Source organism: Capra hircus, chromosome 1 (genome assembly GCF_001704415.2).
Source record: "Capra hircus breed San Clemente chromosome 1, ASM170441v1, whole genome shotgun sequence".
Taxonomy (NCBI): Eukaryota; Metazoa; Chordata; class Mammalia; order Artiodactyla; family Bovidae; genus Capra; species Capra hircus.
In genome coordinates this window covers 141,464,087-141,488,840 of record NC_030808.1, presented here as the reverse complement: position 1 = coordinate 141,488,840, position 24,754 = coordinate 141,464,087, and positions in this window count along the sequence as shown.

The following is a 24,754-nucleotide window of genomic DNA, read 5'->3' as shown; positions in this document are numbered from 1 at the left end:
GTTCCCCAACTCCTGCCAAACCAGATGTGAAAATGGTGCTGTCTCAGACCAGGTGAGTGCTTCAGAGAGGGAGTCCAGGAACAGCAAGTCTCCCAGACACTGGATCATTTACTGACTGCGTGGCATTGGGCAGGTAACTTAACCTCCCCGTGCCTGGGTTCCTCGTTCGTAAACCAGAGCCAATATTTTATTCATCACCCAGGGCTATTGTGAAGGTTACATTAGAACCATGCCTGGCATATAAGCACCATGTAAATGTTAGCCTGCATCATAATAGCAAAACTTTACGTGTAAAAAGAGATGGGGAGGGGACCAAGAATGTCTATTATTTTCAAATAATTTTTATGTATTACTTTTTGTGTCGTCTTTTTTTGGCTGTGCTGAGTCTTCCCCTAGTTGCAGAGGTTAGTGGTGCTGTGTGGGTTCTCTGGTCTCAGAGCACGGCTCTAGGGCACGTGGGCTTCTGCAGGTGCAGCATGTGGACTCAGTGGTGGTGGCACGCGGACTCCAGAGTGCACTAGCTTCCCTAATTGTGGTTTGTGGCCTCTGTATTTGTGGTACATCAAGGCCTGCAGGATCTCTGCGTACCAGGGATTGAACCCCTGTCCCCTCACTGGCAGGCAGATTCTTAACCACTGGACCACCAGGGAAGCCCCAAGAATGTCTATTTTTTATTTGCTTGTAGTTCCCTAAAGAAACTCTTGAAGGATACATAGGAAAACTAGTAACATGGTTGTTTAAGGAGGGGGCAGGGGTGTGGGGGAAGAAGCTGATGGAGGAGAGCTGAAAGGATTTTCACTGTCTATACAATATGTGGTGAGTACATATGGCTATGTATACATGAATTTTATAATATATGTGCACATTTGAAACTATTTAAGCCATATGAATGTGATCCCTCTAAAAATGCATACGTGTCAATGCATATGATATGTCTTTAGAATCTTTTGGAGCTTCTCAGCAGGAAGAAGGCAGCCCTTTGGCAAAGCTGGCGGGTGTTCTGTAAGCGACAGGAGGCTCCTGCCACCTGGTCTGTTCTCCACTCTGTGCCTGGGAAGTGCAAGCCAAGCACGGCTTCACCTGCAGGAATGAGCTCATCACAGACACCTGGAACACGCTCTTTAAACTGTTTCTGTTCTCACTTTATAACTTTCATGTAATTGTTCTGACATATACTCCCAAGTCCTCTAAAAGCAGATGATGAGCGTTCTATTTTAAATACATAAACGTGCAAAACTAACAGGAGCACCCATTGCTAGAGATCCCATTAAAAGCCAGTCAGTGTGAAATGCTTTGTGCTTACCCTCCGTAATTGTCCCAATGACCCTAAAGTTGAGATTCTTATGCCTGTTTGGCAGAGGAGAATAGAGACCCAGCCAGGCTGAGGAGCCACCTTGAATTGCACAGCTGGTCAGCAGAGACCTGAGGTTCCTCTGCTTAGAGAAGTGGCTGATGGTGGATCCACCCGCCCTGCCTCACCCACCCTGCAAGGCAAGGAGGTGACCACACACTGGATTCCTACTGCAGCAGCTCACACAGATGGCAGGTCTTGATGATTTTCGGAATGTCCCTGGTCATAAGCATGCTTGTCTATTCTATGGTTCTATGCCAAGGCTGAGAAGGGGAAAGCAGCTTTATCAGGTGTTCCCAGCCTCCTACTACAGATTCTGTAGCAAACTACCAAAAATTAGTGCATAGAAAATGACCATATTAAGCATCTGGAGATCACAAGTCTGCAATGGGTCTCACTGGGCTGAAACCAAGGTGTTAGCAGCACAAATCCTCCTGAGGCTCCAGCAGGAAAAAGCTGTTTCCTTGCCTTTTCCACCTCCTAGGAGCACCCTTACTCCTTGACTTGGAGCCCCATCATCCTTCTTCACAGGTAGCTACACTGGGTCAGAACCTCCCACTTTTAAGAACTCTTGTATTTACATTAGTGTCCCATCTGGATAATCCAGGAAAACCTCCCAAAGTTAAGGTCAGTGGTTTAGCGATGTCAGCTCTGCCTGCCGCCTGAATTCCCTTTGACGTGTACTGTACCAAGTTCCTGGTGATGCACACTAGGACATGGAGATCTTTGGGAGAAGGTGTCATTCCTCTGACTACATATACGGTCCCTCAGGGACTGGAACAAGCCAGACTCCTCCCCACTCAGGGTCTCTGTTCTGTGCAGGAGGGCTTCTCCAGGTCTCGGCACTTCCCACTTGTCCTTTCCAGGTGGGCTCTCAGGTTGCAGTTCCTGATGCTGTTACCTTGGTTACTATCTTTCTTCCTGAACCACAGGCTCCAGAGACAATGACCAGGCTCAGCCCAAACTTCAGTCCATCCAGCCCTGATCAGGCCACCAATCAGCAAAACCGAGGACAATGTCAGACCTCACATTTATAGATCACATTCTGAAAGTGAAAGTGTTGGTTGCTCAGTCATGTCCGACTCTTTGCAACCCCATGGACTGTAGCCCTCCAGGCTCCTCTGTCCTTGGGATTCTCCAGGCAAGATTACTGGAGTGGGTTGCCATGTCCTCCTCTAGGGGATCTTCCCAACCCAGGGATCGAAGCCAGGTCTCCTGCATTGCAGGCAGATTCTTTACCATCTGAGCCACTAGGGAAGCCCCAACTCTCCCAAATATGGTTCATTACCTGGTTCCAAGGCTATTGGGCCATCCTAGCATCATCTGATATGAGAGGTCAGTCTGCTCTCCATTCTGTCCCCTGCACGCTTACCATGTGGCACACTTCTGTCTCACTGGTGCTCCATAGAGCATCCTTTATCTTGTTACGTGTCTTTTTTCATTTTATAACTCATGAAATCAGAGCTGGAAAATTACATATTTAAATAAAGTGATAAACATTTGTTTTATTATTTATTTCTACTTTTGGCTGTCTGGGTCTTCATCGTGGTGCATGGGCTTTCTCTAGTTATGGCTCATGGACTCTGGTTATAGCATGTGGGATCTTAGTTCACCAACCAAGGATTGAACCCAAGTCTCAATCATTGGAAGGTGGATTCTTAACCACTGGACCACCAGGGATGTTCCCCTATTTGCTTTAAATTTACCAAAAGATTTTGTTATTATATGCTGGTACTATTCCTGACTTTCTATGATGTCTTTATCTCTTTCAGGATTTTATATATAATTTCACAGCTAAATTATTCCCTTGAATTCTTTCTTTTCAATTGTCCCACATTTTCTCACAGGAGAAAATTTCTTATTGCTATCAACTCTGAGATAAATCTGTTCTATTGGGCTCAGTAAGAAAAAGACATTAAATACCAGTAGCAAAGGATGGCTGACTACATACAAGGGATGACGCCCAACAGGGATTGCTGAACCTGCATGAGTGAGTGAGTGAAGTCGCTCAGTCGTGCCCGACTCTTTGCGACCCCATGAACTGTAGCCTATCAGGCTCCTCCGTCCATGGGATTTTCCAGGCAAGAGTGCTGGAGTGGATTGCCATATCCTTCTCCAGGGGATCTTCCCGACCCAGGAATCGAACCCAGTTCTCCCGCATTGCAGGCAGAAGCTTTACCGTCTGAGCCACCAGGGAAGCCCAATCTTCCCATAGAAATATCTTTGAATTTAAAGCTTTCTATAAATATTTACTTCTGCTTTTTAGTGTAGCACTATTCAGACTGCAATATTTGTTTACTTAATATTTTCTGGAATACCCAGGCCCAAGTTTTTTGAAAGCACACTGAAAAATGGGTAATACAAAGTTCTGTTCTGATCTTTTTGTGAAGTGGTACAACCTTCTTTTCTTGTTTTTACTTTTAGATATAAAAATTTGATGTTTGAAGAATAGAAGATATGCTTAAGATTTTTAAAATATTTTCATTGCTTCACTGGGAGATAGTTTATCAAAATTTACAGTGATTATCTCTGGGTCATGAGATTTTAGGGTTTTCATTGAAGTATAATTTCTAATATATACAACTATATAATATAGTGATTCATAATTTTTAAAGGTTAGATTCCATTTATAGTTACTCAAAACAAGATTATTCTTGATTTTCTTTTTAAGATTTTCTCTCTTTTTTTTTACATTCCCATTTTTTTCTGGTTGTTTTTCATTTTTTAAAAAATTGAAGTATAGTGGATTTATAATGTTGTTTTAGTTTCAGTGTATAGCAAAGTGATTCAGTCATACTTACATATATATTTTTTTCTTTTTCAAATTCTTTTCCCTTATAGGCCATTGCAAAGCACTGAATATAGTTCCCTGTGCTATACAGTAGGTCCTTTTATATTTTTGCATTTATAAAAATATACTTTATATATGTCAAATAGCCTATTTATTTCACATATGTGCACATATGATTTAAATATAACCTAGAGTAATGCTTGGGGCTTTCCTAGTGGCTCAGTGATAAAAAATCCACTTGCCAGTGTAGAAAATGTGGGTTCCATTCCTGGGTCAGGAAGATCCCCTGGAGAAGGAAATGGCAACCCACTCCAGTGCCTTTGCCTGTAAAATCCCATGGACAGAGGAGCCTGGTGGGCTACAGCCCGTGGGGTTGCAAAAGAGTTGGACATGACTTAGCAACTGAACAACAACAGTAATACTTGACTTTCACAAAAATGTATTCAATGAAGGGATAACTTTTTTGATGACTTTCACAGACTCAATTGGTTTGCTAATCAAATTCCCATTTCCCTCCACATTGTATGTCATCAGAGAACTGCAACAACAATGATGAAATACACACATATTAAGATGGTTATACTCTCACAGGTTCTTAGGAAATTTTGTGGAATGTTTAAAAGTTACTGAAATTCATTTATGGAATATTTTCATGGAGAAGGAAATGGCAACCCACTCCAGTGTTCTTGCCTGGAGAATCCCAGGGACGGGGGACCCTGGTGGGCTGCCGTCTATGGGGTCGCACAGAGTTGGACATGACTGAAGTGACTTAGCTTAAGATGGCCTAAATCCTGAACATGGACTTTACCAAATGCTGGTGAGGTTGTGGAGCAACAGGAACTCTCGTTCATTGCTGAAGAGAACGCAAAATGGTGCAGTCACTTTGGAAAATAGTGTGGAGGTTTCTTACAAAACTAAACAGACTTATCATATGACCCGGCAATTGTGCTCCTTGGTGTTAAGATTTACCCACAAGAGTTGAAAACTTATGTCCCCATAAAAACGTACACATAGATGGTTATAGCAGCTTTATTCGTAATTGCCGAAAGTTGGAAGCAGTCAAGATGTCCTTCAGTAAGTGAACAAATGAACAGAGGCATATCTGGATGGTGGAACATCGTCCAGGGCTAGAATAAGATCAGCTATGGAATTGTGTGAACAAGTGTTCCTCAGCCCAAAGGGTGTGTGACTACTAAGTGAAGGAAGCTCCTCTGTCCATGGGACTCCCCAGGCAGGAACACTGGAGCAGGTTGCCATTTCCTCCTCCAGGGGATCTTCCCCACCCCGGGATCAAACCGGTGTCTCCTGCATTGGCAGGCGGGTTCTTTATCCCCGAGTCACCTGGGAAGCTTCATAATGATGTACACAAGTCATTATGCATTTGTCCAAACCCACAGGACAAAAAACACTGAGAGTGAACCCTAATGGGAACGATGCACTCTGGGTGAGACTCAGTTTTATTGTAAACCTAAAACTGCTCTAAAAGATAAATCTTAAAACATTTAAGACCTGGACTTCCCAGTGGCTCAGTGGTAAGGAATCCTCCTGCCAGTGCAGAAGACATGGGTTCGATCCCTGATCTGGGAAGATCCCACCTGCCTTGACGCAATGACGCCCTTGCGCCATAGCTACTGAGACTGTTCTAGAGCCCTGCAGCTGCAGCTACTGAGCCTACGTGCTGAAACTACTGAAGCCTGGGTGCGCAGTCTGCTCCGCAGCAAGAGAAGCCACCGCTTTGAGAAGCGTGCCGACTGCAGCTACAGAGTAGCCCCCACTCGCAGCAACTAGAGCAAAACCCGTGCAACAGTGCAAACTCGGCACAGCCGAAAATAAACAAGCAAAATTGTTTTTAAAAATGACATTCTTAAGGATGCTTTGTCTCTCCCATCTATCAACTACAGAGGCTAGAAGTTCTCACTCTTCTGGCCCTCATTTCCCATGTGTTTTCTGGATCAGGCTCGGAGTATCCATTGAGCCAGAGCCGCAGAAGGATAAATCCTCCATCCCAGACTGAAGCTCAGCAGTGGGGTGAGGGAGGGATGAAGGACACATTTGTGAGATGAAGTGAAAGTAAAATGAAAGGGTTAGTTGCTCAGTCATGTCTGACTCTTGCAACCCCATGGATCACAGCCCACCAGGCTCCTTTGTCCATGGGGTTCTCCAGGCCAAGAATTCTGGAGTGGATTGTCATTCCCTTCTCCAGGGGATCTTCCCAACCCAGGGATGGGACCCAAGGTCTCCTGCATTGCAGGCATATTCTTTAGTGTTTGAGCCATCAGGGAAGCCCAGTGAGTGAATAAATGTCTAGGAGACACGGGCTGGTTTAAATAAGTGACCTGAGACGTAAAAGGAGAGGCTTCCACCCTGTAAACTCATGAAAACGTCCACTGTATTGCGGAGCATGGAGACCAGAGGTACAAGGCAGCTTGCACGCAGAGGTCTGGACCTCCTCCTGAGAACTTCCTCCAGGGTGGCCCCTTCGTGGAGCTCCGCAGGGGAGTGAGCAGGGGAGGGCGCCAGGCAGAGGTGAGGCTTGCAGTGGAGCTGTCCGGGCTTGTTCCCAGACCCAAGGAGCTGCAAGCTTCCCACACTCAAGGCTCTAGGATCCAGATCAAAGCTCCGTTCAAGTCCTGAGGCTAAAGTTGCTGCCGGCAAACTCTCATTCCTGGGCGTCTTGGCAGAGATGGGCAGGAGAGGAATCTGGGCGGCTCTGCCTTTCTTACCAGGAGGATGCGTTCTGAACCCACTGCGTGGATGCCCTCCACGAGGCAGAGTCTTCCCCCCGATGGATGGCCCAGGGGGCTGGGGCTGGGGGCTAGAGTGTGTGTGGGCAAGGAGGTGCACGTCAGTAAAAAAGACTCCCCCCATCCCCCGCCGCCGCCGTGTCCTGCCCCATGCAGAGTCCCTGGAGAACTCAGTCTACAGTCCTTGCTTTGCTCAGGCTTGGTCACCCTCAGAAACCCCAGGAAGGTTGGGTCAGACCCCAGCAACAGAATTTGAGGCACTCAGCAGGGACCAGTTTTGCTAAATTGTTGGAAAAGACCCTGATGCTGGTTAAGTTTGAAGGTAAAATGAGAAGGGGGCAGCAGAGGATGAGATGGTCGGATAGCATCACTGACTCAGTGGACATGAATTTGAGCAAACTCTGGGAGATAGTGAAGGACGGGGAGCCTGGCGTGTTGCAGTCCATGGGGTCTCAATGAATCGGACATGAATTAGCGACTGAACAACAACAAATTTTGCTTAAAAAAAAAATAAAAATTTTATATTTCTTGCCTCTTTAAAAGTTTCAGTGTCAAGACAATGATAGGGACCCTTCACCCCATCTCTCCAAACACAGAGCATGTGTTTGCGACAGAGTGAGAGGAGGGCTTCAGGATTTCTCCTGCCCACCTTGCAGTGTCCTGTGCTTCTGGGCCTGCGGAATTTGAGGCCGGCTGCCCCGGGCGGAGGGCCACGTCCCCACTCCCTTACTCCACAAGGCATAGAAGGTGGAGGCTCCCTTCAAAGCAAGGGAGAGAGCGCCCTCGTCTGGACGTTGCAGCTCTGGACCCAGATGTCTGTCCAGCTCAGGTTCAGCCAGGTTCCGGCAAACCGCACTCACAGAGACGCTTGCCTCCGGTGTGAGGCAAGGAGCCCTTGGTGCAGAGAACCTACAGGTCCATGCGGAGCACACACGTGGTGAAGCCCCAGCTGCCCACTGTCTGCCTGCCCCCGAGGGGCCGACACCTGGTGACATGCTGCCCCAGGGCCTCCCTCTCTGGCCCATGGACTGTGGCACCTCCCGCCTCACACGGAGACCCCCAAGCTCCTTCTGCATAGGGTCCAGACATGCCTCTGCTGGCGGAGGCTCACGCAACAGCCAGGACCAGTGAGAAAATACCCAGAGCAAGGTTCACGCTTTAGGGGGACAATTAATGTACGTGCAATAAATGATAGCTTATATGAAGTGATAGCTTAATGAATAAGTCATGTGTGTGCGCCCCTTCAAGGACTGAAGTCCTAAGCGTCATTCCACGCGGGCAGAAGCTGGCCCGTGGGGAGATGCCAAGGACTGCTCCTTTCCTCTGCCAGGGCAGGTTGCTGCCAGGACCTCTCAGAAACTCCCCTGAGATCTGTCTTTGTACTTTTATTTACATTTGCTTATGTATTTTTTGGCTTCCCAGGTGGCGCTCATGGTAAAGAACCCACCTGCCAATGCAGGGGACATAAGAGACGCGGGTTTAGTCCCTGGGTCGGGAAGATGCCCTGGAGGAGGGCATGGCAACCCACGCCAGTATTCTTGCCTGGAGAATCCCATGGACAGAGGAGCCTGGCAGGTTACGGTTCTTGGGGTTGCAAAGAGTCGCCAAATGAGGGATCAACACTCACTGCCGAGCAATCCTTTCCTTAGAAGCAGGGCCCTGGGTGCCACACTGCCCCCTGCTGACCAGATCTCCCCCATCCTTCTTGCGACTGCACTGCCTCCAACCCCAACCCCGGACAGCTGAAGGAATGTCCTTTACTCATAAAGGAAGGTTAGACTGTAATCAGAGAGAGTTCTTCCACACCACCACTTTTGGGGAGGTGAGTAAGCTGCACAAACTATGAGCGGAAGTGGCAGAGAAGCAGCGAACCCATGCTTTCGGTTGTCAACTGAAAAATAAACGCACAGACTAAAGTTGAGAATTATTCATGAATTTTAGTTTCTGTGGATTTAAGCCCGGGACACAGCATCTCAGATCTCTCTGAGGGACTGTTCTGAGGAGGTCAGGGAGGAGCCAGGATACATTGGAGTTTTGTAACAAAGAATAGGTAGTTGGAAGATCAAAAGATTAATGAACGGAAACCAGATTTCATCTCAGGTTAATGAATTTAACACTTTTCTATGTATGGGAAGATGCAAGAGTCTGGGCTCACTGCAGTCATTCCTTTGATGAGCACCTGCTCTATGGGGGCTGGGATCCTGTCTTTCCTCATCCTGAATCTCGTGGGGGCCACCTTCAGGGTGACTGTAAAGTGATAGCTTGACATCCTTTGTTTACTGACCTGGCAGCAACAGTCTTCATTCACAGTGTCCACAGATGTTTGAAACCACCAACCATGCGCTCAGCACTGTGCTGGGCCAGACGAGATCCTAGAACCCGGGATCCCGCCTGCATCCTCCAGGAACTCGCCAAGGACTCCACCACCTTCTACCCATCGAGCCCAGCATGCAGACCTGCTTCTACTGGCTGGGAATTAATGACCTGAGCACATGTTTGTCCACAAGGTCATCCAGCAAAAGATGTGTGGCCCGTGAAGGCCACCCTCCAGAAGGTGGAGTCAGTGGACAGTAAGTGGGAAGAGAAGAAACGTGGGGATTCTGTTTCTAGGCCGGAGTGAAGGCTCCCCAGCTGTGGGCCATCGTAACCAAAGATATTCGTGAGCTGCCTCTCCTCATGAGGCCCCATCTAGACCCTGTACCCCAAGTGTGAGCTCCAGAAACCCCTGTGAACTAGATCGCAACCGCCTAGCGCCGGCAAGCTGCAATCTTTCCTCCTGGGAAGCCTGGGAGGGGCCAAGGTGAAGCCCCTCCTACCACAATGCAGGTCAGAACATCCAAACCCCTCCCACTGCTCTGTCTGGTGGGGAATGTAGCTCTAGATGCAAGCGGGAGCCACATCAAAACATTTCAAAAATTAAAATGTAATATTAAAATTAATTTCACCAGTGTATTTTAACTCTATATATCCAAAATAGTAATATTTCATTATGTAATGATATAAAATGTCATGGATGAGACATTTCACTTTCTTTGCTCTGCACTGTGTGCCTGCTATATGGACTCAGCATTTTACATCAGGTCAGCTGAATCTCAGGCAGCCCTGGACCTATGGCTTGGGGCTGAGCCATGTTTTCCCTTTTGGACCTGGTAACAGCCACTTGGCCTGGAGGAACTGGTGTTCTGGGTAGAAACGACCCTCTCCCCAAATCTACCTCCCATGCCACTGCATCAGCTAACCTCTGTGCTAAAGAAAGAAATGTGACTCTCCTTGGTGCATGAATTTAACTCAGATCTGCCAGGCATTCTGGTGTTCCCTCTCTCACCAGGAAGACAGTGTATCACAGTGCAGGATGGCCTCAAGGCCCATTGTGTGTCCTGGCTCTTTGAAGTCTTTGTAAGTGTTTGATGAAAGAAAAGATTCTATGGACAGAAACTCTGCCTGGAAAAATTCTCCAAGTTGTTTATTTCCTCCAGAGCATCTCCGAGCTGATGACACGGTAATATGAATGTCCCTACAACACGGAGCTTTAGAGCAACATGAGGTGGCCACCAGCTCCACGTATTACCAAATCCAAGCTTGCTCTGCTTGCCACAGGACAAGCCAATAAACCCGAGAGATGAGATGTTGAGGCAAGAAATATGACTTTATTTGGAAAGCCCACAAACTAAGAAGATGGCAGATTAATTTCTCAAAATAACCATCTTATCAGGGTCTGATGCCAGGTTCTTTTATAGAACAGAGATGCAGGGTTGAGGGAGGAGGGCAGTGAGGAAGTAAAAAGAGACGTCAGTTTGGCAAACATCTCTTGGAATGACCAGTCTTGCCGAGGGGATATGTTACTTTCTTCTTTTCTGGGCTGGGTCAGATTGTCTCTCTGTGAGCTAAATAAATGTTTAGTTAAACATTCAGGCAGAGGAACAGGGGTTCTCCGAGACAGACCATCAGTTCAGTTCAGTTCATTTCAGTCGCTCAGTTGTGTTTGACTCTTTGCGACCCCATGAATCGCAGCACGCCAGGCATCCCTGTCCATCACCAACTCCCGGAATTCACTCAGACTCACGTCCATCGAGTCAATGATGTCATCCAGCCATCTCATCCTCTGTCGTCCCCTTCTCCTCCTGCCCCCAATCCCTCCCAGCATCAAAGTCTTCTCCAATGAGTCAACTCTTCGCATGAGGTGGCCAAAGTACTGGAGTTTCAGCTTTAGCATCATTCCTTCCAAAGAAATCCCAGGGTTGATCTCCTTCAGAATGGACTGGTTGGATCTCCTTGCAGTCCAAGGGACTCTCCAGAGTCTTCTCCAACACCACACTTCAAAAGCACCAATTGGGGCTGCCAGAACAAGGGACCACAAACTCTGTGACTGAAACAACAGTTTATTCCCCTCCCCTCCCCTCAGCCTTCTTCACAGTCCAACTCTCACATCCATACATGACCACTGGAAAAACCATAGCCTTGGCTAGACGGACCTTAGTCGGCGAAGTAATGTCTGTGCTTTTGAATATGCTGTCTAGGTTGCTCGTAACTTTTCTTCCAAGGAGCGTATGCTTATAATAGTAAAGCAATGAAAAGAAAAAGGTAAAGAGAAATAAACAGATCCAACATGGGGTCCGATTTTAGCTCTTCCCTGTTACACATGAAACTGGCATTTTTCTCTCGGAGCGCCTGTTCCTATCTTAAGGGAAGCTAGGTGCCATGGGACACAGGGTGAGTGAGGCTGGACCCGTTCTTGAGACATGCTACCCACCAGCACTTCATGATCACAGGGGTTCTTTACTGGGGTGGCAGTGGAAATGGGGGTTGATTTAGAGTTGGAATTCCCAGGTGCCAGGTTTCTAGGGCTGCCAGAACAAGGGACCACAAACTCTGTGACTGAAACAACAGTTTATTCCCCTCACCCTCTGGAGGCCAGAATTCCGAAATCAGTGTGTGGGCAGGGTTGGTCCCTTGTCTCCAAAGGAGAGTCTGATCTAGGCCATCCTCCCAGCTTCCTACTGGTGGTCAGCAGCCCTTGGATTGTACACACCTCACTCTGGTCTCTCCCGCATCTTCCCATTCCTGTCCATTCCCATGGATTATTCCTTTTCTAACCTGGACAGCAGGCACTGGATTCAAGGCCCATCAGGATAATCCATGGTTAGCTCATCTCCCGGTTCTTAACCAATTCTTATGCATCTGCAAAGATCTTATTTCCAAATGAGGTCGCATTTTAAAGTCCTGGATGGACATGAATTCTGGGCAAGACAATGTTCAATCCACTATAGCAGTGAACACCTACATTCTAGAAAAACAGAATAGACTGGACTGCCCCACATTCGTATGTTTTTCTGTTTACACAGCCTTATTCTAGATTATTTCCTGGTACTTGCCCAGGTTTCTGCAACCCAGACTAACCCATGGTCCCTCCACATGAATGGGTCTCAGTAGACACCCATGATAACCTGAGTCTGTCACCTGGGCTGGTGAACTAATGTTCAAGTGTGTCTACCCAGTGGTTTTATTAATATCACCAAGTTCAAGTTCCGCATGACGGTGAGGCAAGTATTGACATAGTGGGTGCGAAGGGCCAAGTATGAACAGATGGGCCAATGTGTTTTATTAGCTTTTCTGCTCACTTGTGGCAGCTGTCAGAGGTTGCATTCATCAAAGCTCTCTATAACACAAGCGTTGGCTCAATCCGGCTGTAAAACAAGATCCTTGGCTGTCATTTCTGGAAAGTCTGGGAATGGATATCATTGAGTACCTGCTTGCCTTCTGTCTCTTGGCTCTACCCTAAGGGGTTTCCCGCATGGTGACAAAAAGGCTGTGGTGGTTCCAAGCATCACATCACACCATCCAAGAGAAAACCCGGCTGGTTTCCCAAATGCCTCCTAGAGGAGCCAAGAGCCTCATGTTCCCTCAGCTCCTGTGAAGGTAGATATCGCTCATGCCTCAAAGGCAGGAGACAGGCTGCAGGTTCATTTCTGAACCCATCTCACATGCACGACCTGAAAACATGGTCACTCTGATCCCTGGGCTGAGAGGGCGAAAGTGAAGTCGCTCAGTCGTGTCCAACTCTTTGCGACCCCATGGACTGTAGCCCACCAGGCTCCTCTGTCCATGGGATCCTCCAGGCAAGAATACTGGAGTCGGTTGCCATTTCCTTCTCCAGGGGATCTTCCCGACCCAGGGATCGAGCCCAGGTCTCCTGCATTGCAGGCAGACGCTTTAAACTCTGAGCCACCAGGGAAGAGGGTGAACTTACCCAGTTGAGTTAAAACAATGGAGGCCTTCTCTGCAGCTTGGGTAAGTTTCATTAAAATGCTCAGAAATGCAGGAAATGATTTACACACATGGATGTTCATTTCCATTTATTTTAAATTACAAATAATTAGAAATAATGAAATAAAATTGCTTAGCTATTTGGTGATGTACATAACCATTTCAAGGAAAAACTAATAATGTAGGAAAACAGTCATATTTTAAAGGAAAAGTACAGAGTGTGAATTCAACTTTGTACCTACTCACATGGGGCAAAAAAAAATGGAAGGATGCCCACTAAAATGTGTGCTATTAATATCTCTGAGAACTAGGATTGTTATTTTCTTCTTTATGATTTTTGTATTTTCTGTATTTGCTCAATAGGCATCTTTAGTTTCTTGGGTTTCCCAGGTGACTCAGTGGTAAAGAATCCACCTTCAATACAGAGACGAGAGCTCGATCCCTGGATTGCGAAGATCCCCTGGTGGAGGAAATGGCAACACACTCCAGTATTCTTGCCTGAGAAATCCCCTGGTCAGAGGAGTCTGGCGGGCTACAGTCCATGTGGTTGCAAAGAGCTGGACACATCTAAGCAACTAAACAGCAACAATCAATTTCCTAGGGCTGCTGTAAAAAAGTGCCACAAACTGAGTGGCTTAAACAACAAAAGTCTGTTCTCTCATGATTCATTCTGGAGGCCAGAATTGGAGATGGAGGTTTCGGGAAGGTTAGTTCTTTCTGAGGCCTTTCCCCAAGTTTTGGGGGTTTTGTTAACAGTCTCTGTTGCTCCTTGGCTTGTAAGGAGCATCACCCTGATCTCTGCCTTCATCTTCACATGGCATCTGTGTGCCTGTCTGTGTACAAATTTCTCCTTCTTAAAAGGACACCGGTCATATTGGGTTAGAGGGCCCACCCCACTCCAGTACAACCTCATCTTAACTAATAACATCTGCAGTGACCCTATTTCCTAATAAGGTCACACGGGGAGGTACTAGGGGCAGGGCTGGAATATAAAAATTTTAAGGGGACACAATGCAACCCATAGCAACATGCATACATATATTTATATACACATATACACATACAATTTTCTTAAAAGATAGTAAAGGAGAAGGAAAAAGCCAACATGTCTAAGCTTTTTTTTTTTTTTTTAAATTGAGGTATAGTTCCTTTACAATGTTGTGTTAGTTTCTGCTGCATGACAAAGTGAATCAGTCATATGTATACGTGTATTTCCTCCCTCTTGGACCTCCCTCCCACCCTCACCCCAAAACTCTGCCCCTCTTGGTCATCACAGAGTGCTGAGCTGAGCTCTCTGTGCTAGACAGCAGCTTCCCACCAACTATTTTACACATGGTCCATGCGTGCTTGGTAAGTCGCTTCAGCCACGTCTGACTCTGCGAGACCCTACGGACTGGAGCCCGCCAGGCTCCTTTGTCCACGGGATTTCCCAAGCAAGAGTAACTGGAATACGTTACCATTTCGTTCTCCTGAGGCTCTTCCTGACCCAGGGGTCAAACCTGCGTCTCTCACATCTCTAGCATCAACAGGCGGGTTCTTTACCATTAGCGCCACCAGGAAGCCACATGGCAGTGTATGTGTGTATATATATGAACCCCCATCTCCCAAATCATCCCCTCCCTGCCTCCCTATGTCCATGTGTCTGTTTTCTGTCTCTGTCTCCATTCCTGCCCTGGAGATAAGTTCATCAGTACCATTTTTCTAGATTCCACATACATGCGTTAATATACGATGTTTATTTTTCTCTTTCTGACTCTATGACAGGCTCTAGGTCCATCCACATTTCTACAAATGAAATGTGGTTGAGTAATACTCCATTGCATATATGTACTACATCTTCTTTATCCATTCATTTCTAACCTTTGAGAGCAGAACAGTGACTGGAGTCACCAGCTGAGAGAATTTCTACCTGGGGGTGGCTGGCGGGTGCAGGGCTCCGTGTGTTGGGGGACCTGCAGATGGAAGCCAGCAGCTCCCATGAGGGCTGGAAGCACAGACACATCCCCTCCCTCTCGGCCCCGCCAAAGTGTCCCCTTGAGGCAGGTCAGGGACCCTGTCCTCACTCAACTCCCCTCAAGTCGAAGAAGCAATTTGGGGGAATTTGGATCCTTCATGTGAACACGGATGTGAACATGAAAGTCGCTCAGTTGTGTCAACTCTGTGATCCCGTGGACTGTAACCCGCCAGGCTCTTCTGTCCATGGGATTCTCCAGGCAAGAACACTGGAGTGGGTTGCCATTTCCTTCTCCAAGGGATCTTCCCAACCCAGGGACTGAACGCAGGTCTCCTGCATTGCAGGCAGATTCTTTACTGTCTGAGCCACCAAGGAAGCCCAAGAATACTGGAATGGGTGGCCTATCCTGTTTCTGTGGGAATTTCCTGACCCAGGAATTGAACTGGGGTCTCCCGCATTGCAGGCTGAGCTGCCAGGGGAGCCCTGGATCCCTCACAGCTGTCTGCGATCCCTGTACTGCTGGCGTTGTAATTAGGACAGAAACTTTACCACGCTTACCTCAGCTAACAAGCCGGAGAGGGTAGCTTAGAGCCACTGCACGGTGTCACTCGATTCTTGGGACACCATGTGGTGATGTTGTCAAGAACCAGCCGTGGGGAGGGGTCCCGAGACTGGAGCCCAGAGAACAGCATGGAGAGACGCCCCGCCGGGGCCCACTGGCGCCCCACCACCTCCACTCTGTGTGTCCCCCACAAGCCTGTTCCCAGACAGCGATCCTGACCCACTTGCCTCCTGACTCGCCCCTTCCATGCACTGCTTGGTGCCGGCCTGCTTCCCTCAGGCCTCTGTGTCAGAACCTGGCTGCAGGGATGCGCATCGTCATTGTCGTCTCCATCGCTAATGACAGCACAGGAACTCTGGGACCAAGGAGAGGACGCTGCCTCAGGGCCCTAGATTGGAAGCTCGTGGACAGTGGAAGTGAATTAACCCCTCGCCCGTGTGGAATCCCTTCTCTGTCTGTTCCCCTGACTTTTATGGTGTCCCTGTCAACACCAGCCCTGTGCTAATCCATGAGGCTCCATGAGTATGGCCAGAGTCCCTGCCTGCAGGAAGGCCACTGTCCAGTGGAGGACACACACGTATGCACAGTGATCAACCCCACAGTGTGGGAAATGCCAGCATGAGGGCTCCTTCAGAACACGGAGGTTTTCCAGAAGGCTTCCTGGAGGAGGCAATGTATGAATGGGCATTTCCAGACTTTGAGAGCAGGCTAACGGGGGTGGGTGGGCACGAGTTGCAGAATAGCATTATTTTGTCTGGACAGGGCTTCCCCTTGTACAGGAGTAGCAGCAGGTGGGGTGATAAGGGGGTCTGGGCCGAGCTGCTCAGTGATCACAGTCAGGACTACAGTCAGGGCCAGGTGGGGTGGAGTGGAGCAGTGGGGAACAGCCCAGGGTCAGATGAGAAAGGCCTGGTCAGGAGGGGCTGTGGGACCCGACTCCAGTCTGAACTCATCTCAGTTTGGTTATACCTGGCCTTCCCTGGTGGCTCAGAGGTAATGAATCTGCCTGTAATGCAGGAGACATGGGGACACGCGGGTTCGATCCCTGGGTCAGGAAGATCCCCTGGAGGAGGGAGGAGGGGATAGCAACCCACTCCAGTATTCTTGCCTAGAGAAGCAGAGAGGCAAAGACTGGTGGGCTACAGTCCATGGGATCGCAGAGTTGGACACGACTGAAGGGACTGAGCGTGCATGCAAAAACATTTCCAAATGTGCACCCAGGTGCTAGGGAGGGACATGGCTTTTGGGGGTACACAATTAGGGAGAAACCCGCACACAGTGAGGCGAGCACAGCATCAGGACACCTTGTTTCGTGTGCAAAAACAAGAGAGGTTCCCCAGGGAATGGGGAGTGAGGAGAGCCCAGCCCCCCCCTCCAGGGAAGAGTTGTGAAACCTCAAGAATGCAGCGCCTCAAACTTCCTTAACTTGAGACAGTGAGAAATCCCGAATCAAAAGCATCCGAAGAACAATGCCTGGAGCTAGTGGTGTCTTCTCCGGTGTCTTGGTATCTCATATCAGGCCTGAGCACGAGGACGACCTCAGCCACTTTTAACTCCTGCCGGTGCTGTGTGTGCCTGAGACTTCCAGTGTCCCTGGGCTCTTAGCTGAAGCGCCGGGGCCACAGTGCCCAGGTCAGCCAAAAGCCCGGGGGACCTCTTCGGGAGCTGGCCTCACCCATGGCACGGCGGCCTTGATGCAGCGCCTGCTCAGGGCCTGGCCTGAGGGCCTCTGCTCTCCTGTCCTGGGGGAAAGCCTGGGCCTGACCACAGCCTGGCTCCCCACCAGGGAAAGACATCAGGACCTTGTGGTTAGAGTCCTTGCTCGGGACTGGGTAGAGGGGTGGTGGCGGAGGGGTAGGGGGTGGCGAGGGAGCAAGAGGAGAGGATTGGGAAATGGAGGCAACAGGCAACCTCCAGTGTCAGCTCAGATTCCAGCCTGACTCTGCCTCTGCAGCCTCAAGAATTTGGGGAGGGTCCTCAGCCCTGTGTTGGCTCAGTTGCTTCATCTGCAAAGTGGGCCCATAGGAACAACTCCACAGGGCTATGAGGGTTAAACGATACAGCGTGCCCGCCCAGAGCCTGGCTCTCAACTAATGATGCTGTGGCTTTTATTATTCTTGGCCTCGTTCTACTCATTTGCATATTGAATGGAAGACCCTGGATCCCTTCCAGGGGCCTGTGGCTACTTGCTCCCCTCCCTGGGGCAAGTGCCTGCTCCACCAGCAGGCTGGGCTTGTCTCCTCGTGAGAAATTAAACAGAGGCATCGTGAACATTTTAAGAGCATATCTGAGCAAAAGTCAGTGGGAATGAGGTGGTGCCACACGGGCTGTGGAGGTGGAAACTTACACTCGGGGAAGCAGGCCTTCGTGGCTGTTAGGAGTGGTTGTCATGAGGGTTTGATTTCAGAACCATGAGGTATTTGCAGGCTTGGATTTTGGTTTGTTTACACAGCTGTCACCGCCTTAGAGCCGTATCCGTCGAATGGCCTCCTTGTTGAATTCATTTAATATCTGCTATGGAGGACACCCCAGTCTCCAGGACAGCCCTGGCCCTTCTTCTCTGTGAGGAGCACCTGGTTCCTCTAGGATGACTGCCCAGCCCAGGCTGGCCTCACGGGCTGTGACCCGGGCAGTAGCTCAAGGTCCCCTGTGCCTCCCTTGCCCAGCACGGCAACCTCTGCACACAGCGCCTTCTTCACTTCCTTCAGTAGAGGTATTCACGTGCCCAGGAAAGGTCCCTGGCCTCTGTCCTAGGAAGGACACAGCGACACTCTAACCAGGACCTCTCTGTCCCCTCAGGCCCCTGGGGCTCATCCTGGGTGTGGGGAGGTGGGCAAGAGGAGGGTGTCTTGGCTACCCAGGGGGCAGGGTGGCTGGAGACTTATGCGGACCTGCCCTGCCCCGAGCAGGTGCATCTCTATGATGCATATGGAGGGGATGGCTTCTCATTGTCCTCCACCGGACTGGCATGCTATCGGGAGTCAGACGGCTGTCTGCAAGGGCTCTGTCTCCTGACCTCACCCCGCCTCCCTCAACCTTGCCTGTTGGTCTTGCTTTGCTCGGCTGCCTCTGCCAGATGCCCATCTCTGGGAGTGTGTGTGTGTGTGTGTGTGTGTGTGTGTGTGTGTGTGTGTGTGTGTGTGTGTGGTAGGTGCAGGCACTCTGCAGCAAGGCTTATCTGAGGGTCCAGGTGGTTCTAGCTCATTGTGTGTCCATCAGGAACCAGGTGGGCAGTGTGGGCTTCCCGGGGCTGCTGCACCAATGTACCACAACCTGGGGGCTTAAACAGCAGACCCCTGTGCCCTCAGTCTGGCAGCTGGAAGTTGAACCCAAGGTGTCCTCGGGGCCCTGCTTTCTTGGGGTTCCCAGGGAGAAGCTTCCCTGTCTCTCCCAGACTCTGGTAGCTGCTGGCAGCCCTTGCTTGTGGCTGCATGACTGCAGTCTCTGCCTCTGTCTTCACACAGCCTCTTCCTCCAGGCTCTGTGTGTCTCCAGCTTTGCCTAGGGACACCTGTCACCACTCAGGGCCCACCCTAAAGCAGCCTGATCTCATCTGAACTTGACTATGTCTGCAAAGACCATCACTTCCAAATCAGATCACTTTCTTCGGTACTGGGGGTAGGACTCAAGTGTATCTTTGGGGGACACAATTCACCCTGTCAGGACCTGTGATGGAAGGGTTCTGCTCCTCTTTAATCACAGCAACTGTTCCCATCTCTTTGCTGCTCCCTCCCCTCCCCATATCACTCCAACCACCAACCCTTCCCCTCCCCGTTTACACCACCTTCAGGGCTGTCCTCGGCGACTTTGCTCCCATCCCAAGCTCACCTCGTCCCTGTCTCCACTGTCTCCCTCCTCTCAGAGGGAGGAGGGTCCCACCTTTCTCCCACACGGCTCAGCCAGCTTCACCTCCACATTCCGGACCTTGGTCCGCCCACCTGCTTCTGGATTCTTCCTCTTTCCCATCTCTCCACCTTTCTGTGGAAGCCTAGAAGGAGAGGCGGCTGCAGCTACTCCCAAGGACGGTGCCTCCGGCAGCGTTTTAACCTGGATCGTCAATGCTGCATCTGCTTTGCTTTGCTGGCTCCTTAAAGGGGGTCGCAGAGTGGGCTGGGCACAGTGATCACCCCACCAGGGCGGCTCTTGCCTTCACACCGAAGGCAAGCTGGCCGTGCACCCTGGGGGCCCACCCACTGCTCCATCCCTTCTGTCTGTCCCGTTACTCTAAGCGACCCCAAGTGTCCTCCACATGGGATGGTCCATCCTCCCTGCCTAACCCCCACTGGCTCCCAGGGGCCCTGAGATGGGGTCCATAGTGTCCAGTCTCAGGTCCAGGTCTGGGACCCCGGCTCTGCAGCATTGTCCTGCCTCCCCGCACCCTCTGCCCTCCACTAAGTCCGTTGATTTCAGCTCCTACTGCTGCCAGAGAGACTATTATTCACTCTTGTCCTTAATATAAAAGTCATGTGTTTATGCTAAAGTTTTTTTGAAAATTCCAAGGAAAAAGAAAGCTTTAAAACTCTTGTAATCTCACCATCCAGAGAAAATCATCTGTAACAGATTTTGCCCTTTCAGTGTTTTTTGCAGGTAAGTGCTGTGCTTAGTCATTCAGTCATATCCCACTCTTTGTGACCCTCTGGACTACAGCCCGCCAGGCTCCTCTCGTGGGATTCTCCAGGCAAGAATACTGGAGTGGGGTGCCATGCCCTCCTCCAGGGGAATCTTCCCAACCCAGGGATCGAAGCTGAGTCTCCTGCACTCCAGGTGGATTCTTTATCGGTTGAGTCACCAGGGAAGCCCAGGTCAGTGCTAGGCCTTAGTTGTGTGTTCCCTCAAAATTAAAATCCTGAGCTCCTAAGGCCCAACGTGATGTCAGGGCGGAAGTGGGGGGAGTGGGGTCTTTGCGAGGAAATGAGGACCCTGGGGTGGAGCCCACGTAAATGGGATCAGTGCCCTTGTCAAAGAGACTCTAGAGAGCATCGTGTCCTCTCCCCGGGTGAGGATGCAGGGAGAAGGGTGAAGCCTGGAAGAGGACTCTCACTGACCCCGCTATATGCCCCAGAGCTGGGAGAAATGAATGTCTGTTGTCTGTTTTTTAAAAAAAACAATTTTATTTAGTTATTTATATTTGGCTGAACTGGGTCATTCTGCTGTGCGGGTTTTCTATGGTGGTGGGGGCTACTCTCCAGTTGCAGAGTGAGGGCTTCCCGTGGGAGCGGCTTCTCTTGTGGCTGATGGGTCTGGAGCACATGGGCTTCAGCAGCCGTGGCGCACGGGCTAGCTGCTCCACGACATGTGGGATCTTCCTGGACCAGGAATTGAACTCGTGTCCCCTGCATTGGCAGGTGGATTCTTAACCGCTGGACCACCAGGGAAGCCCTCTGTTGCTTATGACCTGCTGAATGAACTGAGGCTCAGTGTGCACTATCTCAAAACCTAAGATCCACTGTAAGATTTGGGTCCTGTTTTGCTCATTTGATAGCACAGCAGGCACACCCAAGCCCCACCACATAGTCTCCACAGTGATGCTTGCAGGCTCGGACCAAGGGGGCTGGGACGCCAAGGTGGGCCACGGTGGAGGGCGGGGGCACTGGAAGGGCTGGCACTCGCGCTCCCCCTGCCATACTGCAAGCGGAACAGCTTTAGGCTTTTGGTCTGGAGACCTTTGTACAATATTTAAAATTGTTCAATAAAGATTTTCAGTGCTGGAATATTAGAAGATGCTGTTTTATGTTCGCCTCTGAGCTGTGAATGCATCTTGAGTGACCTCGTAGTCCCGACAGGGCACAGCGTGGCCACCTCTGTCTGCTAACACACACAGCCCCTGCGAGCTTAGTAAGTGGATTCCTGAGCAACTCACCATCAAGGAGGCATCACCATCTGCATCACTGACGCACCCATGCTGGATGTAGGCTTAAAGGAGGACGAATTCCAGCACCGGAAGACGAATAGTCAAGGGCACATGACCTTAAGGCTTTTGATACCAAGCCCCAGCCCCTGAGGTCATCTTAGGATCACAATTAGAACAACATAAAAAAGAGCGAGACACAGGTAAGGGGAAGTCGGGGAAAGGTTAAATAAGATGGAAGAGAAATTTACCTGAGCTTGAAGGTAGAGGTAAGGTGATGAGAGGGGAGCGGGTTGGAAGGAAGAGGATCTTGAGGTGAAAGGGGCTGAGACACTCGTCACATGAAGCAATTTCCATGTGCTGAGTGTCCTTCACCACAGCCCTGCCGATGGTATTGTCACCTCCACTTTCTGTGCTGGCAAAGGGAGGGACAGAGAGGCTGAGTGACTTGCCTTTGGTCACAGACCTGGTCCTAAAGGAAATCAACCCTGAATCCTCATTGGAAGGACTGATGCTGAAGCTGAAGCTCCAATACTTTGGCCACCTGATGCGAAGAGCCAACTCATTGGAAGAGACCCTGATGCTGAGAAATAGGGAGAGCAGGGGGAGAAGGGGGTGACAGACGATGAGATGGTTGGATGGCATTACGGACTCAATGGACACAAATTTGAAGGTAGAGGAGAATTTGAGCACACTCTGGGGGATAGTGGAGGACGGGGAAGCCTGGCATGCTGCAGTTCTTGGGTCTCAAAGAGGCAGATATGGCTTGGAGACTGAACAACAAACAACCACCACACACCCATGGTGATGAAGCTGGGACTTGAACTCAGCGGGGAGTCATCAGCCTGGCATGGGGATGGAAGTGGGAAGTCTGGGGAGTCCTCGACCCTCCCCTCCTCTCTGTGAGCAAGGGATAGAGGGCTGGGACCACCTTGAGGCATAGTCCAGCTGGCCAGGGATGTACCCCAACATCAGGTGGTCAGACCAGACATCTGAGAGGGGCAATCTATGGGGCTGAGGTTTTATTTTTATTTTAAAGCAACCATGTAACAGAATGACAATATTTCATGACTCAAAGATAAAACAGAAGTCTCCGAAGACACTGTGAACTTTGAGGAGGCAACACAGGATCAAGGATACCCCAGGAGATGCTGAGGGGTGGGCGGAGCTCAGTGGAGGAGTTTGAGACTCACTGAGACGGCTTAGCTCTCTTCATCTCAGAGCTGCAGGAACTCACCCCAGAAACAGTGGGAATTTCCCAGGACACCTTAGTGAGTGACTAGTGGCTGAGCTGGGGTGGAAACCAGGATGTTCTTTCTTTCACATTCAGCTGTTTAGTACAGGCTTTGAGGGCTTGGCAGTCATCAGATCAGCTAACAGAGAGATGCCAGGCCCCTGACTGGGCTGCCAGTGCGTGACCAAGCTGGGTATAGCCACTGGGGAGACCACACCCAGCCCCCCTCGTCTGGCCGCCTGGCTAGACATGTCCCAGGGAGGGTTATCTTCTCTTATTTGCAGAAGCATTCACAGGACTCTGGGTGGAGCAAAGGGGAGGTAGCTAGGCTTTTCACATGCCAGGCAAGCCCTTGTCCAGCACAGGGGTGACCTCTGTGAGACAGAGCATCTCAATTAACCAGGAGGAAGTTTGTAAAGACTCTCCGCTGTTGGTGGGGACAGAACAGGTCACCCCAGAACTGCCCTGTTGACCTAAGTGTCAAATGTAGCTGAAGGTGCAAGAAGCTGATTTAAGAAAGGCCCCCTGAATTCCTTTTTCCTCCTGAAAGTGGGAGATAAAAGTCCCCTTTGAGGGGACTTCCATGGCGGTCCAGTGTCTTCCGAATCTAAATTTTGACTTCTTATTTTTTAAGGTCCCCCTCTCCCCATACAGGCTTCTCAAGTGGCTCAGTGGTAAAGAATCCACCTGCCAACGCAGGAGATGCAGGAGGTGTAGCTTCAATCCCAGGGGCAGGAAGGTCCCCTGGAGAAGGAAATGGCTACCCACTCCAGTATTCTTGCCTGGAGAATTCCGTGGACCGAGCAGCCTAGTGGATGCAGTCCATGGGGTCGCAGAAGAGTCAGACAACAGAACGACTGAACACGCGCTGCCATACAGCAGATTATTATAAATAGCAAAGTATTGTGTACGCAGCATCAAGGACCCCAAACGGGAGGCTGATGGCCACCACAGCGATTTGTTTTGCTAATAGAGCTACGTCACAAACAAGAGAGAAAGAAGCAGAAAACAAAGTTCTACCAACAATATAACCACATATTTATAAAAAGCAAACGATTCCTGCTATACCCAGCAGCACACACACACACAAAATACAGAAAAAGGATTTCTTAAAAAACACCCCAAAATCTCAACCGTGGTTCCCACCCCAGGAAGCAAGAATGTGGAGTAAGCTCTTTTCCCTCCTTTTAATAGGAACTGTGGCTTGCAAGGCTGAAGAAATGCTCGAGGCTTGTCCTGAGCATTGGGCAAGCACGGCTCTTGCCCTTCATTGAGTCTGTCGACTGAAAAAGCACAACCTAAAAGTTGAGAATTATATTTTATCGGGGGACATACCAAGGGCTTACCTCAAGAGGCGGCCACTCAGATCGCTCTGAGAGACTGTTCCAAAGAGGTCAAGGAGGAGCCGGGATACACAGGAGTTTTTGCAATGAACTCCTATATAGTTGGCGGACATCCCCGCCTGTCCAGTGATTAAGAATTCGCCTTCCGGTGCACGGGGTGCAAGTTCAATTCCTAGTCTGGAAACTAAGATAGCTGGGGGCCAAAAACCAGAACATAAAATAGAAACAATATTGTAACGAATTCAATAAAGACTAAAAAAATGGTCCACATCAAAGAAAAAAATCTTTTTTTAAAAAAGAGCCATATAGTTGGAATATCAAAAGATTAATTAAAGAAAACCAGACATCTCAGGTTCATGATCTTAGTGCTTCCTTCTGTATGGGAAGATGTGAGAGTCTGGGCTCACTGAAACCACTCCTTTGATGTGCCCCTTAACAATCACTGGGCTTCCCAGGTGGCTCCGTGGTAAAGAATCCGCCTGCCAGTGCAGAAGCCAAAGGAGCCTCAGATTTGATCCCTGGGTCGGGACAATCCCCTGGAGGAGGAAATGGCAATCCACTCTAGTGTTCTTGCCAGGCTGGCGGGCTACAGTCCATGGGGTCGCAGAGTTGGACGTGACTCAGAGACTCAGCACGCACAAGCGCTTAACAATGTGGGGCCAGC